This window comes from Podarcis cretensis (assembly GCF_951804945.1).
Source record: "Podarcis cretensis genome assembly, chromosome: 9".
In the NCBI taxonomy this organism is placed as follows: Eukaryota; Metazoa; Chordata; class Lepidosauria; order Squamata; family Lacertidae; genus Podarcis; species Podarcis cretensis.
In genome coordinates this window covers 27,280,691-27,296,050 of record NC_137178.1, presented here as the reverse complement: position 1 = coordinate 27,296,050, position 15,360 = coordinate 27,280,691, and positions in this window count along the sequence as shown.

Sequence of the window (15,360 nt, the reverse complement as noted above, 5' to 3'; positions counted from 1 at the left end):
AAAGTAGTTTAGATTTTGTTAAGGGAAATGGCTTGAGCGTATATTTGGAAGTGAACAGGGAAAATATAGTAGCTACTTGTAAGTTTAAATGAATGTACAAATGACTGTATTTGAAGAGTACATTTTACTTTATTTTTTAAGAAAAGGAGAACCGACTGGTGCAAAAAACTGGTGTCCAGCTATTTAAAATGTTGTTGTTGTTGCTAACAACAATCATTTCACATTTCTTGGCCATAGTTATGATTAGCATGCACGTTAAAGTGTAGTTTCACATCAGAGTACAGTGGTACCTCGGGTTACATACGCTTCAGGTTACATACGCTTCAGGTTACAGACTCTGCTAACCCAGAAATAGTACCTTGGGTTAAGAACTTTGCTTCAGGATGAGAACAGAAATCGTGCTTCAGCAGCGTGGCAGCAGCAGGAGGCCCCATTAGCTAAAGTGGTGCTTCAGGTTAAGAACAGTTTCAGGTTAAGAACGGACCTCCGGAATGAAATACTTAACCTGAGGTACCACTGTACCTGTTTTGCATGCATAGGATCTCAGGCTCAGTTCCCAGTGTCTCCAGGAAAGGCTAGGAGAGGTCTCAGTCCAAAAACCTGTCAGTGTAGACAGTCATGAGTTAAATGGACTCGTGGTATGAAGCATTATAAGGCAGGCCTAACATCTGAGTGTTGCAGGGGCTGTAATCATTAGCAAGTTTTAGTGGAATGGCCGTAAACTTCCCTGGGCAGTCAATGAACAGTTCATCTTGCCATTTAGATAAGTATCTTGGTAAAGTGTGGCTATTCTGGCTTGGTGTGATGGGGTTGTAATCGAAGACATCTGGGGGCCACCAAGTTGGAGAAGGCAGGCATAAACCCTGTTGAATTGTATTAAGTTTCGTAGTAGCGTAGTACTTTTGAGGACTGGCTCAAAATGTAATGTAATGAGATAATGTAAAACCCATGAAAGTTAGAGTATAAGTAAAGTTCCAAACAAAACTCAATAAGGAAATAGTGTTGATATGTAATAGGAAAGTATACAGTAGTTTCTTGCCACTTCTTCTCTTTCTGGGCTATTTATTTACTTAATTTCTTATTGCATTTCCATCCTACTTGTTCTCTAAGGAGCTCATGGTGACCTACATGGTTCTCCCACTCCTCATTTAATCCCAACAACCGAATATGTCAGATTGAGAAGCAATGACTTGCCCGAGGACACCCAATGAGTTTCATGGCTGAGGATTTGAACCCCAACTTCCCAGATCCCAGTCTAACATTCAAACCACTCTAACCTCGGGAGACTCTTCCTACCTCCGTAGAGAACGCAGAGGAACTTTGCACGCACACACTTCTCTGGGCCATCCTGGCCAGCAAAAAGAACATTCTTAGTGTATAAGAACATTCCATACATAAGAGAGGTAAAATATGAGTTTCTTATCATTTGTTTTCTTTGGGACAATAGTCCCATAATAGAAAAAAAAGTATGTGCTGAAAATTAATTACCGGTATATGGATGAATGCAGCTGTATTTATAACCTAGCATGCTACATGTGGAATTTAATCTATTTTGGTACAATGCAGATTATATTCAAGCTGCATTTCCATTCTGTTCATAAATTGGATATATTTGTCACAAGCTGCTGCTGGAACTACACTAGAGATGATAGGCCATGAATCTGCAAGGTGAATCTGTGTGGTGAACAAGACTGCACTACATGGCCCCACTTTCCCATGCTTGGCAAAATTATAAATGCTTCTGAACTTGACTGGCATTTGTCCGGGCAACAACTATGTATATTCTTCCTAGCTACCTTGAAATTACTGGTTGTGAGAGCATGGGATTATTTTGCATGTTTTCAGATGCGACTAATGTTTTTACTTATTTTTTATTGCTTTGAATTTATTCTTGATTGTATTGTTTTATCACTTTTGTGTTTGCTGGATGAAGGCTGGGATAGAGATTCAATTGATTGATTGATATTGATACCTGTACATTTTGTGCTGCCAGCAAAAATGCAATGCAATAAGATCGTACTTGTATGTCACACCAGGAGAAGCAGTGATGTTCATGGATTAGCTTGCTTGCAGACATGCATAATTAATTGTTGTTTATATGGAAACAGGAGCGGCTGGTTTTATGGACAATCGCCCAAGGTATACAACTCTTAGCATAAACACTACAGCTCTGACAAATATTCTATCATTCCTTTCATATCATTTTACACCAGTAGATGTGTACCTAGCCTATAAAAGAAAAGAGTTATATGAGCAAAGGAAAACATAAACTTCGTGCAAAATAAATGCTATTATACAGAGTTTAACTTGCTATTAGCAAACCATAATATAGGCTTAGAATATTGCAGCTGAAGATGACATGTTAGTTAAACATTTTTATTAAAAAATTGCTTACATTTTTTAAAAAAACTAAGAAAGGGATTCTATCAGGCCTTTTCAAATATCAGAACTACAGGCTAACAAAAAAACTTCTCTGAATTTTCTTAACTTTGTTATTGTTTCCTGCATTGGCAGAGAGTTGGAATATATTATTATTGAAGTCCCTTCCCTGCTTTCTGTAATACTATTAGTAACACTTTCTGTAATGCTAATAGCAATATTTAATAATGACCCACTATTTGAATGCATTTAATTTTCAGATGCATTGTTGTTCGGGTTATTATTATTTTCATGTTGGCTAATACAAATGCAAATGTTTCGGCTTTAGCGGACCCTTCCCTCCTTTTTAACTTTATGATTCCTTTGCGGCGCTGATTATATTTTGGCCTGAGCACAATAATGTTACATACACTTTCAAAGAAGATGTTTGTGGTTCCTTCTCTTGGGGGCCGACACTTGGCTTAAGCATTTGCTGGCTTCAGCTTAATATGCAAGGAACATGCTAACATGTCTGGGGAGCCATTAAGGGAGGTGGTGTCCGAAGCAGCTATGAAAGCAAAAATGTTTTTGTTCTAACTGATGAAAGCGATTTCATCCAGCACCCTCCTTTGGGGGGCCTTTTCACACGACAGACAAAGAAAACTCCAGCCACATTTTATCTTTTATGAGTTATTTCCACAAGCCCACAATAGCGCAATCTCACATCTCAGCAAAATGGATGCAGCGGGAATAGTTTTGCCATTAGGGAACAGTCATGTTGCTCTTTGCCACTCCTTTTAAAAATGGTTCTCATGTCCTCCAGCCCAGCCTCCACTTTTCTTTAAGTTCACCAACTGCAGAAATGAATTTGCCTGCTGCTCTTTCCCTTTTTTTAAAAAAAGAAGAAGTTGATAGATTGAAAGCTACAGCACTACATCTTGTACATTAGGGGAGCACACAGCCACTGAAGAAATTAAAAGGACTTGCATTTTAAAACGGAGTTCACTAAACAGGGCAGGCATGGGGAGTGGGAACTGCGCTTTGTGGTGGCACACCGCCCCAGGCTTCATCTGGAAGTGGCTCATCTAAAAAGAGCTGATTTTGATCATGCCCAGACTAGAGTCCTCTGGCAACTGCAGCTCCTAAGAAGAAATGGATTCACGGGTAGGCCAATTCCTTGGTTTGTCCTATGTGGGTCCACAGGGCTCCAGAACTTTATATGGAAAGGAAGCAGCATTTATGGAGTGAGGCCTCTAGTCAATGGCTAGAATCCCCAGCCATGCTATGAAAATCAGTCAGTTGCTCCAGGACATTCCTGAGTCAACTTGGATGTTTGGTCCCAGCTGAAGAAGCCATCCGTGGGCCTGAACCCACACTTTTGATCTTTCTCCAAGGTGCTGAATTTAGTACAGCCTTCTCGGCCTTTTGGCTAAGATCAAGTGTAGTATCTGTTCTTATCAGTTTAATATCTGATATGTCCTCTATTTGAGGACTATATATTATTTAGGGGACGCGGGTGGCGCTGTGGGTAAAACCTCAGTGCCTAGGGCTTGCCGATCGCATGGTCAGCGGTTTGAATCCCCGCGGCAGGGTGAGCTCCCATCGTTCGGTCCCAGCTCCTGCCCACCTAGCAGTTCGAAAGCTCCCCTAGGTTAGAACAAGAGATGTTTATTGGGTCTTTCCCTTATTAGAGTGAACTTAGTGGCTGATTAAGGACTTCAACTCATGTCTTCGGAGGCCTATTCCAGCACTGTGGCCCTTCACAGCACTGTATCTCCACATAGCTGCTTCACCCTTTTTGCAAGATCTGGTTCTACAGGAGAGCAGTATAAGGTAGACAGTGTTTCTGTTTTCTATTTACAGGTAGGTAGCCGTGTTGGTCTGCTGTAGTCGAAACAGAATAAAAAAATTTCCTTCCAGTAGCACCTTAGAGACCAACTAAGTTTGTTGCTGGTATGAGCTTTCATGTGCATGCACACTTCTTTAGATACACTGAAACAGAAGTCACCAGACCCTTATATATAGTGAGAGGGTGGGGTGGGGTATTACTCAGAAGGGTGGTGGGAGATGGGTGATTGGCTGATAGGTGTGGTAAACCTGTGGACGACTGTTAATGACTGCAATTAGTCTTACAGGAAAAAGCAAGGGGTGAGATGGCTAAAAATAGCTTTATCATGTATAATGAGATAAGAATCCAATGTCTCTATTCAGACCAGGTCTCTCCTTGGTTTTAAGTTTGGCAATAAGTTGCAATTCAGCAACTTCTCTTTCCAGTCTATTTCTGAAAATTTTTTTGTAATAAGACAGCTACTTTGAGATCTTGTATCGAATCTCCTGGGAGATAGGACTTCCGGGTTAGCGCCATCGCCGAATGGCGGATTACCTCTGAGCTCCGGAGGGAATCGGCTTAGCAGGGGTTGGGTCCTGCCGCGGCGGCGACGCGGGGACCCTAAAAAACCACAGGCGCGGAAGCCTGTGGACCTGGTGACTTGGCGGGCACCATTTGCGCCCCTCGACATGCGAAGGAGCCTTTTTAAAGGCTTCAGAACGGGGGACGGGGAGCGGCGTGGTGCTGAGAGTCCTCTGCTTCCCCTGCTGAGTGAAGCCGCATGCCATGGACGGAGAGCGCTGACTTTTTCCTGGGAACATTCGGATTAAAAGCAACAACCCGTGAGTAATACGGAAATTGGACTTCTAAAAGAAAAAAAAAAATTTTTGAATTTGGCAAGATAGGGGAAGACGCAAAGAGGAAGTCCGTCTTCCCTGCCTTGTAAACAATCTGAAGCAAGGACTAAATAATTAAGGTCGAGAGAATATCTCCTTTTTATTGGACTAAACTATTAACTACACGGATTAACAGTATAAGTAATTGTGCTGGAGGATAAGAGCTAACTTTGAGAGCTAAAGTTTCCCCCCCGAGACCTGGGAGTGATCCGCGAGAGGAGCCTGCTGAGGAGACATAGAAGACTTTGACAGCTGTCAAATTAGCTGTCAAAGTGGGAAAAAACAGAGAACTTTGTTTCTGATGTTTTTGCTGGTTACATTCGCTACAATATAGTGATAAATTGTTGAAAATAAAGAAGAAATTGAAACAAGGTAACTGGACTGTTGGGCTGGAAGTGTAAGGAATACTTAATAATCAGAATCCCTCTAGAGGGGGTTCAGGGACACTACAAGAATGGAAATAGGCCGGAAAATACTAACTGATCTGGATGAGGTTGCCTTTCTCGTGAGAAAATTGGTAGAGCAAAGTCATGTTTTGTCTACAGTCCAGGCAGCTGAACAAGAAAAAAAACTTGAGAAATTTGAGGAAGTGGAGAAAGAGATATTGGCTGAACAGGAGCAGCAGGAAGGAGGGGCTGAAATGCTGCAGAAGGCAAAGGAGAGCCGGAGGCCTGTCAAGATGGATATAAAAGAAAAAAAGGACTGGATGATGAAAATTTGGTTTGAATTGAAGAAGGAGGAATGGAAAGATCCCCTTTTGTGGAGATCTGAAGGTTTTGGGACATTTGGACCTAAAAGGATTAAGAAACAAGTTTTGAGTCCCTCCTTTAAATATGGAGGCCCGGCTGGAAGGAACATGGACATTTTTGGGACAGAGCCCTTCCGAGATTTGGTGGTTAATACAAAGGACTATCAAAAAAAACTGGCAGATAGCAACTGAGAGAGAATTAAGAGCCTCTGATGTGAGAAATCCAGGCTGATACCAGATGGACTAATGGACAATTGTTTAGGGATTGAAACCGGGAAAAGGAGGGTGGGGTTTGGGAATCCGAAGGGTGTACAAATATATTTTGATTCTTTCTAATGTTGCTTCTTTTTTGCTTTGTTATCAATATAAAGATGGGGAATCCGTGGAAGGGAAACTGGGTCAATCTTAGAAAAAGTCTTTAAGCATAATGACCAATGTATATAAGTTAAAATTTGATATATAAATTGTATTAAGTATAATTAATAAATTAGGGTTAAAAAATTAGGGATAAGAACTTGTTGAATTAATATTCGGACATGGAATACAAGAAAGGGAGGCGAGGGGAAGTCGCAGAAAAAAATTATTGAAAATTAGGATTGTAAATGAGGAATGTTTTCTTTTCTTTTTTAATTTTTGTCTTTTCTCTTCTGTTTTTTTCTTTCTTTTTCTTTATATTTTCTCTGGAAAGTTGTTTTTGGCTTTCTGTATATTATGTGAAACTACAATAAATATCATTAAAAAAAAAAAAAATGTCCTGGGAGATTGAAGTGTTCTCCTACTGGTTTCTCTGTCTTGTGATTCCTGATGTCAGATTGTCAGGGAACTGACATCAGAGCGAGAAGCGGAGGCAGGGCTCCAGAGCGATGTCGGAGAGGGAACCAGCAAGGGGGAAGGAATTCAGCGTGACACCAATAGAGAGGAGAGGGAGATAGAGGAATCGGTGTCAGGGCTCCGAGACCCTTCAACCGAAACTAGCGGAGAGAGCGCTGGCACGCCCCTGCCTTCCCCTTACTTGCGCAGACGCGTTCCGCGCAGGGAACATAGGAGGAGACTTGGGGTCAAACAGCTTTTATGCTGGAAGAGATTCAAGAAACGCCCACTGACGTATTCTGCAAGTGACTAACAGGTCACGGAGGGCGAGCTCTAACCCTAAACATGATTGAGCAAGCAATCTAACTAATCTGAAGGCAATTTATGCACAAGTAACCCCCTCACAACCATTACACAGATGTTTCAGTGTATCTGAAGAAGTGTGCATGCACACGAAAGCTCATACCAATAACAAACTTAGTTGGTCTCTAAGGTGCTACTGGAAGGAATTTTTTTATTGCGTTCTCTATGTTTGTATTCTCTATTGAAAATAAAGGAATGGGGAAGCTTCTGTTGTTGCCTCCCCCCCCCCCGCCCAAAGAATAATACAGCCAAGGCCTGTGCATGCTTCGGTGAATGTGCTTGCTTGGCCCTTTCCAAAGGAAGCATCTCTCATGCAGTTTATAGGTTTCTTGGCTTGTTTTCACAAAATGCCTGGGATATCTTGAACTCAAAGCTTATTCTATTTGTGAGTATGGAGGGTGCATTTTGGGGGTATTTTTTCTATGAAGAAAAATGTGTCTGCTTGGCTGACCTTAAGTTGGATCTATCTTAAGGAAAATGTTAAAACTAGCCTTTAAGCCAGTGTGAGATGCCGAGACCCAAAGAAGCTGTATCCAACAGCAATAAAATACTAAATTCAGCAGATAAGGGCCCCCTGTGATTTTGCTTTGTCTGCGGACTACTTCAAGAAGTCAGCCTGAAGTAAAATGATCTCCTGTCATACTAACACTGAGAGAGAGGAATGTACAAATGGGGGGAATAAACTACAAAAAATACAGTGTTTTTTCCAATAAAAAAAGCAAAAGACAAGAAAGGAGAAGAACTTAAGTGGAAAGAAAGAAAGAATTCTTATCACTTGGTCTAACAGCTAAGATGGTATAGATGTGGGTGGGTGGGGAGAAATAAACAATAGTTATGTTGTATAAATGTGAAGATTCTCTTAGCTTGCTCTGAAAGAGTTCATATACTATGGGGAATTTATAGCACTAATTTTATTCTGCATATGAAATACTTTATTTTGTATATGTTTATGATGGTCTATTTCTAAAGGAATCCTGAAACACCATTATTGTTGTTGTTTAGTCGTTTAGTCATGCCCAACTCTTCGTGACCCCATGGACCAGAGCACGCCAGGCACTCCTGTCTTCCACTGCCTCCCGCAGTTTGGTCTAACTCATGCTCATAGCTTCGAGAACACTGTCCAACCATCTCGTCCTCTGTTGTCCCCTTCTCCTTGTGCCCTCCATCTTTCCCAACATCAGGGTCTTTTCTAGGGAGTCTTCTCTTCTCATGAGGTGGCTAAAGTATTGGAGCCTCAACTTAACGATCTGTCCTTCCGATGAGCACTCAGGGCTGATTTCCTTAAGAATGGATAGGTTTGATCTTCTGGCACTCCATGGGACTCTCAAGAGTCTCCTCCAGCACCATAATTCAAAAGCATCAATTCTTCGGCGATCAGCCTTCTTTATGGTCCAGCTCTCACTTCCATACATCACTAGAAAGACCATTGCAAAGTTCAAATTGGTCAGTGAGGATCAACCCAGCCCTTTGTTCAATCCACAAAGAATAAAAGATTGAAATTCAGCAGCAACTGTGAGAATTACTATAGCTTATAGGCACCCAGCAGAAATTCCTTTGACCATATTAAATTTTTGGGGGGTCAGGTTGGTACATTCAACTAAGCACTAATAGAGGAAACTCAAGTGAATTACTTTATCACATTCCAGACTTCCAATAAACCATACACATCTGTCTTGCTGTGAAATACACGAGTTCTTGAAATTTCGCATCTCTCTTCAAGAGAAATGCATAGGTTCTTACATTGTTCATTTCAGAAAAAGCATGAAAACAGCAACACACAACTCTCCCTTGTTCCTGTGTCAACACTTTTTCTTTTTAAACACCCACCTATACGTCCCCACATGAAAAGCATTTATTTTCCTCAAAAGGGTTTGTGGCTTCATTCACCTCTCTCATTGCTGTGACTCTTTGACACCCACTTCCTTAAAACCCTACATCCCCAGATCCAGCACAAAGCCCTTATGCTCAAGTTCCCCATGGCCTAGCCCCGCTGCCATCTCTTTATTGTATCCAAATACATCCCTGTCTGTGCCACTTTTCCAGCTCCATCACCCTCAGCCATCCATAGGTTTCCTGCTCCTTCAAGCAAACAAACTGTACCCTTGCTACCCATTTTGCTTGGAACTGCCTCTTCCTAAATACCTGCACAATCCCTCCCCTCTCATGATGTGGAGGTCCTGTTTTTGCTAATAAAGAGTTAACTCCAACTTGCACTGCTGGCTCACTCCTGACAGACAATGGCTGCCTTTATGTTATGTTGCTTTTTATTTTTGCATTTGTATCTCACTTTTGATAGTCTGCACAGGAAAACCAAGCCTGCAAATGGACATGGAGGAGTTGATTGGCACTGCCAGGGAATCCCTTTGAATTAGTCCCCTGATGTCCTAATGATGTCAAGTGATTGAAAGATGATTCATACATGATTCACAGAGGATGGACCGGTTCTCCACCTGGCCACCTGGGCTGAAAAATGCTTGCATTAGAGGTATGAAAAGGTGAGGTGCATGCATCAAAAGTTTCAAAAGTAGAGTTAGTCATTTGTAGAGATTGCCATTTGTTCTTCTAGATTTTAAAGCAAGTTATTTATAGACGTTAGCAATTTATAGATTATAACAATCATGGCACTGTCTATAAATGACTCACTCTAATTTTGAAATGATTACTTATTGTAATAGGTAATGTACCTAATGTAACAAGTATTGTAATTATGGTTGCTGGAAAGTCACATTTTCACCATCTATTACAAAGAGGAGAGGCACACATGCACTGTCTGGCTCTCCTGTCTGACAATACTCCCTCTCCTCCATCTTTATCCTGCAGGCCAGGCTGCAATCCTGCAGTCCCATTGAATTCAGTGGGCCTTATTTCTAAGGAGACGTGGAGGATTGTGCTGTTACAGAGCAATCCTAACGAGGGACCAGAAGTACCCCACCATGCACCCCACCATGAAGTACCCTGTTTTGTGCCTTACTGCCAGCTTGAGTCCTGTGGGCAGCAGTTTGCATCCCAGCTAAGCACAATCCTACCCACCTCACCCCCCATGAGGGTATGATTGCGCTCATAATCTCCCATCCGTTTTCCATTCTTTATATTTGCTTTCCTCGCCGAATTCTCAAATGTGTTGTATTTGCTTCTGTTATTATAAAACTCAAAATAACAAAAGTATTGTATCACTTCATAAAAAGAAAACATTTTAAGAAAGTGTGTGAATCGCGCATATTTGAATTGTGCTTCAGAAAGAAAAGATCTTCACCCCTTTTACATACAGTGGTACCTTGCTTTAAGAACAGTCCTGTTGACGAACGATTCGGTTTATGAACTCCGCAAAACCAGAAGTAGTGTCCCGGTTTGCGAACTTTACCTCAGTCTAAGAATGGAATCCGAACAGTGGAAGGGCACTGACGATGGGAGGCCTCATTAGGGAAAGCGTGCCTTAGTTTAAGAACAGAACGGACTTCCAGAATGGATTAAGTTCATAAACCGAGGTACCACTGTATAGGTATTATTTTAATTGTAATGTTTGGGGAATTGGTGAATGTGTTTCATCCTAGGGTTTAGCCTACCTGCCTTTGTGCTGAGTGCTATATTCTGCTGCTGCCCTCAACATATCGTCACCAGGGCAGGCCCAAGGCATTTTGCTGCCTGAGGCAAAGAACAAGATGGCACTCCTCACCTCTCTCTTGCATTGCATGTAAAGGAGCCTAATAGACTAGCAGTTGAATCTTACTTCAACACTGACTAAGGGACAGCATTGTCCAATGCACCTGAGGGAAGCAGTCTAGTTTAGGGAGTGTATGAGAGGCCCATGGCCCACACAACTCTGATACAACGGAGAGGAATGGTCTGGGGCTCCCGAGGAACAGACGGAAGGAGGGGGAAGATGCTGCCCCGTCTCCCAGTATCTGCCACCTGAGGCAGTTGCCTCACTCCTGCTTAATGGTAGGGCTGTCTGAGGGCTGGTGCTGAATCTTAGTGAAGTACTTTTAAAAATAGGTGTTTGTTGCAGTGTATCTCAGTTTTGATATGTTCACAAGGCAGCAAGAATATTTGCCTTGAAGATATTAACTCGCAGACTTAGTGGGCAAATGTAGTAAGGACATTTGGAAATGAGAAATTTGAAGTGCCACATTGATGCTTTGAAGCAAAGCAAACACACCTATTTTTTAATTTTAAAAATAACAATAACCTCCTGAGAAGCTAGGAAGGGCAAAGAGAGCTGCTTTAGCACGCACAAAAAAATCTGGCTTGCAGCCAGCAAATGGTTACATTGCTCAGTGTTTCATAAATCTTCATGAAGTTTATGAATTCCCTTCTGAGGCTGAATAACCAATATGCTGTTTTTTATTGCCATTGCTGCTTGCACTTTTTATGCAGTGAAGATTTAGACTCAGAAGCTTCAGGCCAGTATCTGCTATTACTGGTACAGAATGGGCTGGTAATCAGGTAGCTGTGCAGATGAACGGCCTCCATTTAGAAGTAAATAAATGTGCCATTTGCAAGTGCAATGCTAAAAAGTACACTGCGTAGCACTGATAAAATCCTAACTGCACGGAATACACTTATTCTGAATATTGTGATTCGTATCCAGGGATAGCCAATGGGGAGCCATTTGGATTTTGATGTACTACCATCTTCCATCATGCCTGCCTACTGTATTGGTCACAACGGCTGGGGCTAATGGAGCCCCACTGCAGCTGGAGGGCACCCCATTGCCTCCCCGTTTCAGACAATCATTTCCATGTACAATCCCCACAGGGTGTCCATTCTGGAGGTTAACTTCAGCAAAGGCTAAATGTTTTGCCAAATTTGCAGAGCGTATCTCCTGCAAAGTCTGCTGTACACCAGGATGGCAACCCTGCTTTTAAAGATGCAAAGAACCGCCAATGGCTTTGCCCCCACCCCATCTTTAAGTCAAAGCAGAAGGGGAAGTGACAAGGGCTGTGAGAATCTGGGTCAGCAATAAAGTTCATGAGCTGAAACCAGCCAAGGTCAAGTATGTCCCCTGTCCCATCCTTAAGACCACCTGCTCTGTATCAAGCTACTCCTTCCTTTCCACTTTCCACTTCCTCAACGTCTGCCTCCTTGCCACAACCTCCCCTCTGCTCCATCTCTCTGTTCCATCACTGATCCAGTGGCAAAGCTTTTTTTCATGGCTGGATCACGATCAGATCTACTGACTTTTAAAGACTGAAAGAGGCAGCCACACTCGTGCCACACCACACACTCCACCCAGGTCTTCTTATTTCTGGCATCTCCCAGCAACTGGAAGCAGCGATCCCATGGAGAAAAAGAGCCCGGGCTTGTGCTGCCTTTAATATATTTGCATTCTAAAGAAAGAACATTGCAGCAACTGAATGGAAAGAAGAGGTAGTGCTAGTTGTTTTGATGGAACATTCATTCTTTGCTCATCTCCTATTGACATCCTTAAGGGCTGTCACTTGGGGCAGAGCACTTCTCAACGCAGGTCTGAGGTTCAATTCCCAGCATCTCTTGGAGAGCTGCTGCCACTTACTACTGAGCAAGTTGAACCAATGTTTGTCTTGGTATGAGTAGGGTTTTACGAGAGGAGTAGCCATGTTAATTACAGTGGTACCTCAGGTTAAGTACTTAATTCGTTCTGGAGGTCTGTACTTAACCTGAAACTGTTCTTAACCTGAAGCACCACTTTAACTAATGGGGCCTCCTGCTGCCGCCACGCTGCCGGAGCCCGATTTCTGTTCTCATCCTGAAGCAAAGTTCTTAACCTGAAGCACTATTTCTGGGTTAGCGGAGTCAGTAACCTGAGGCGTCTGTAACCTGAGGTACCACTGTACAGTGGTACCTTGGTTCTCAAACACCTTGGTACTCAAACAACTTGGAACCCAAACACTGCAAACCCAGAAGTAAATGTTCCAGTTTGCGAACTTTTTTCGGAAGCCAAACATGCTCCGTTTTGAGTACCACACTTCCGTTTTGAGTGTTACACTGAGGTTTGTCTGTTTTTGCTATTTATTTTGCATTTTTGTGGCTTTTTTGTTTTGTTTTTGTGACTGTGTGGAACCCAGTTCAGCTACTGATTGATTGTGTGACTGCAGTACATTGTTTATTGCTTTCATTTTATGGATCAATGGTCTTGTTAGATAGTAAAATTCATGTTAAATTGCTGTTTTAGGGTTTGTTTTTAAGAGTCTGGAACGGATTAATCCATTTTGCATTACTTTCTATGAGAAAGCATGCCTTGATTTTGGAACACTTTGGTTTTGGAACAGTCTTCTGGAATGGATTAAGTTTGAAAACTAAGGTACCACTGTAGTTGCAGCAAAAAACCAAAGAGTCTTCTTGTGATACCTTCGAAAAAGAACATTTATTGCAGCATAAGCATTTGAGTGCCATATTCACCAGCTCCATGAAATGCTTCTCTAAGTGGGTAGGGCATATACTGTATACCCTATTCTAAATGAATGAATGAACGAATGAATGAATGAATGAATGCTGTGCAAGAGATACATGTTAGTATGATACAGAACTATGCTGAGTACAAATGAGTGCATAATCCAATTGAATGAATCCAGGATCTAACTGAATCAAAACGAAATTTAAGCACACAGTTAAGTGTTTATTTTCTGTTGATTTCAATGGGACTTAATGCCGCTTCCCCTTTCCTTTTCGATTGCCTCTTTATTCATTGGCATATATTTTGTTCACCTTTATTTATTCTTTCATTTAAGGCTTCTGTCCCTCTCTTCTCCAGCTTACACACACTTAAGACCACAATTGAAAATATATACAATAAACACAGCCGGAGAATAAAAAAATTATCAGCAGCATACACTGTTGTCCCATAAAACAGACATCAATGAGCAAGTCCAGCAACAATATAAAGAAACAGGGCAAGTTTCTTTTTCCATTTATGCCATTATAATCATCATCATCATCATCACACACACACACACACACACACAGAGAGAGAGAGAGAGAGAGAGAGAGAGAGAGAGACAGACAGAGAGAGAGAGAGAGACAGACACACAGAGAGAGAGAGAGAAGTCCATGATAAAAATATAATATCTGCAGAAAGTCTGTCATCATAACAACAGGTATTAATACTCTTAAGTTACAAGCATTTTGCGATTAATTTGTGCTTCCTTATGACCGGAACATTCCATTGTGGACATTATAGCACAAAAGAAGAAGAAGAAGTGTAGAGATTATGTGCTGTGTCTAAAGGGAATGAGTGAGCTGGTGAGTCCATGCTGCCCTATAACTCACAATCTTGCTCCAGCCTCTATTATGGCTTAGCCACTGCCTGTGGATGCTAATGAACGAGCAGTCAGTGCTGCAGATCATGTTGACCATTTGGATAGTCAGCTCACAACCACTTGCGGGGTGAGAGGAAGCTGTTAAATGAGGCTTCCCCACCAGAATGCGGAATCAAGAACAGCTAAATGGAATGGTTTTAAGGGACGAGTGGGCTGCTAAAGCTGCTATGACATTTCTGCAGTAGAGTTCTTTTGGATTTACAGAGGTCAGGGTGCTGCTGATGTTTTGGGAGTGGTGTTGTGAATCTAGCGTCGCCTGTCTTATTTTTGGCCCCGCTCAGCCTGTTAAATGTTTAAATACAGATGATTAAAGAACACAGTAAATCTCCAGTGTTAACAGCTACAAAAGGAAAGTGAGTGAAAGGCTGTTGAGTGGGATGGGGACCAATATATGTACCGTGTTTCACTTGTGATGGTGAAGCTGATGACATTGTTTTTCTCAGCTGGTACAATGGCTTGGAGTGGTTGCTCTGGGAACAAAGCAGTTTGCAGTCCAGCTTCTGCGCTGGAAGCAAGCACTGGCAGTTTATCTGGGATTATCTGGGAAATTACTGAGGATAGGAAGCTAAGGGACAGAAAGGCAAAGGCAAGGGGTTGAAACATGCTGCTTCCATTCATGTTATACTATAATGTACAGGGTTATATATAGGTCTTTGGCAGGTTTCTTAGTACAGCAGGGTTACTTTTTGCCCCAGGGAAAAGAGGAGGGGTGGGGCAGAAGGTTAGTAGTTGCAAAATAACCACTTAACTCCATTAAATTCAGTTGGGTCTGCTCTTTGTATAATCCAGAGTTGTTGTTTTTAAATTGTGACTCACATTTTATTGTTTATGTAAACCACCCAGATAACTTGGTTGGATGGGTGATATACAAATGCAGTAAAATGAAACCAATAATGGAATTATTTCCAAATATTTACAATCATTCACTATGCTGTATGAAAATCATCCATTTTAATATCTATCTCAATGCATGACTGGTTACAGTTAACAATAAACGCAAGGCCCATCAAAATAGGTCTTGCTGGGTTTTAATGATGGAAAGCACTGGTAAAGTGTTCCCTT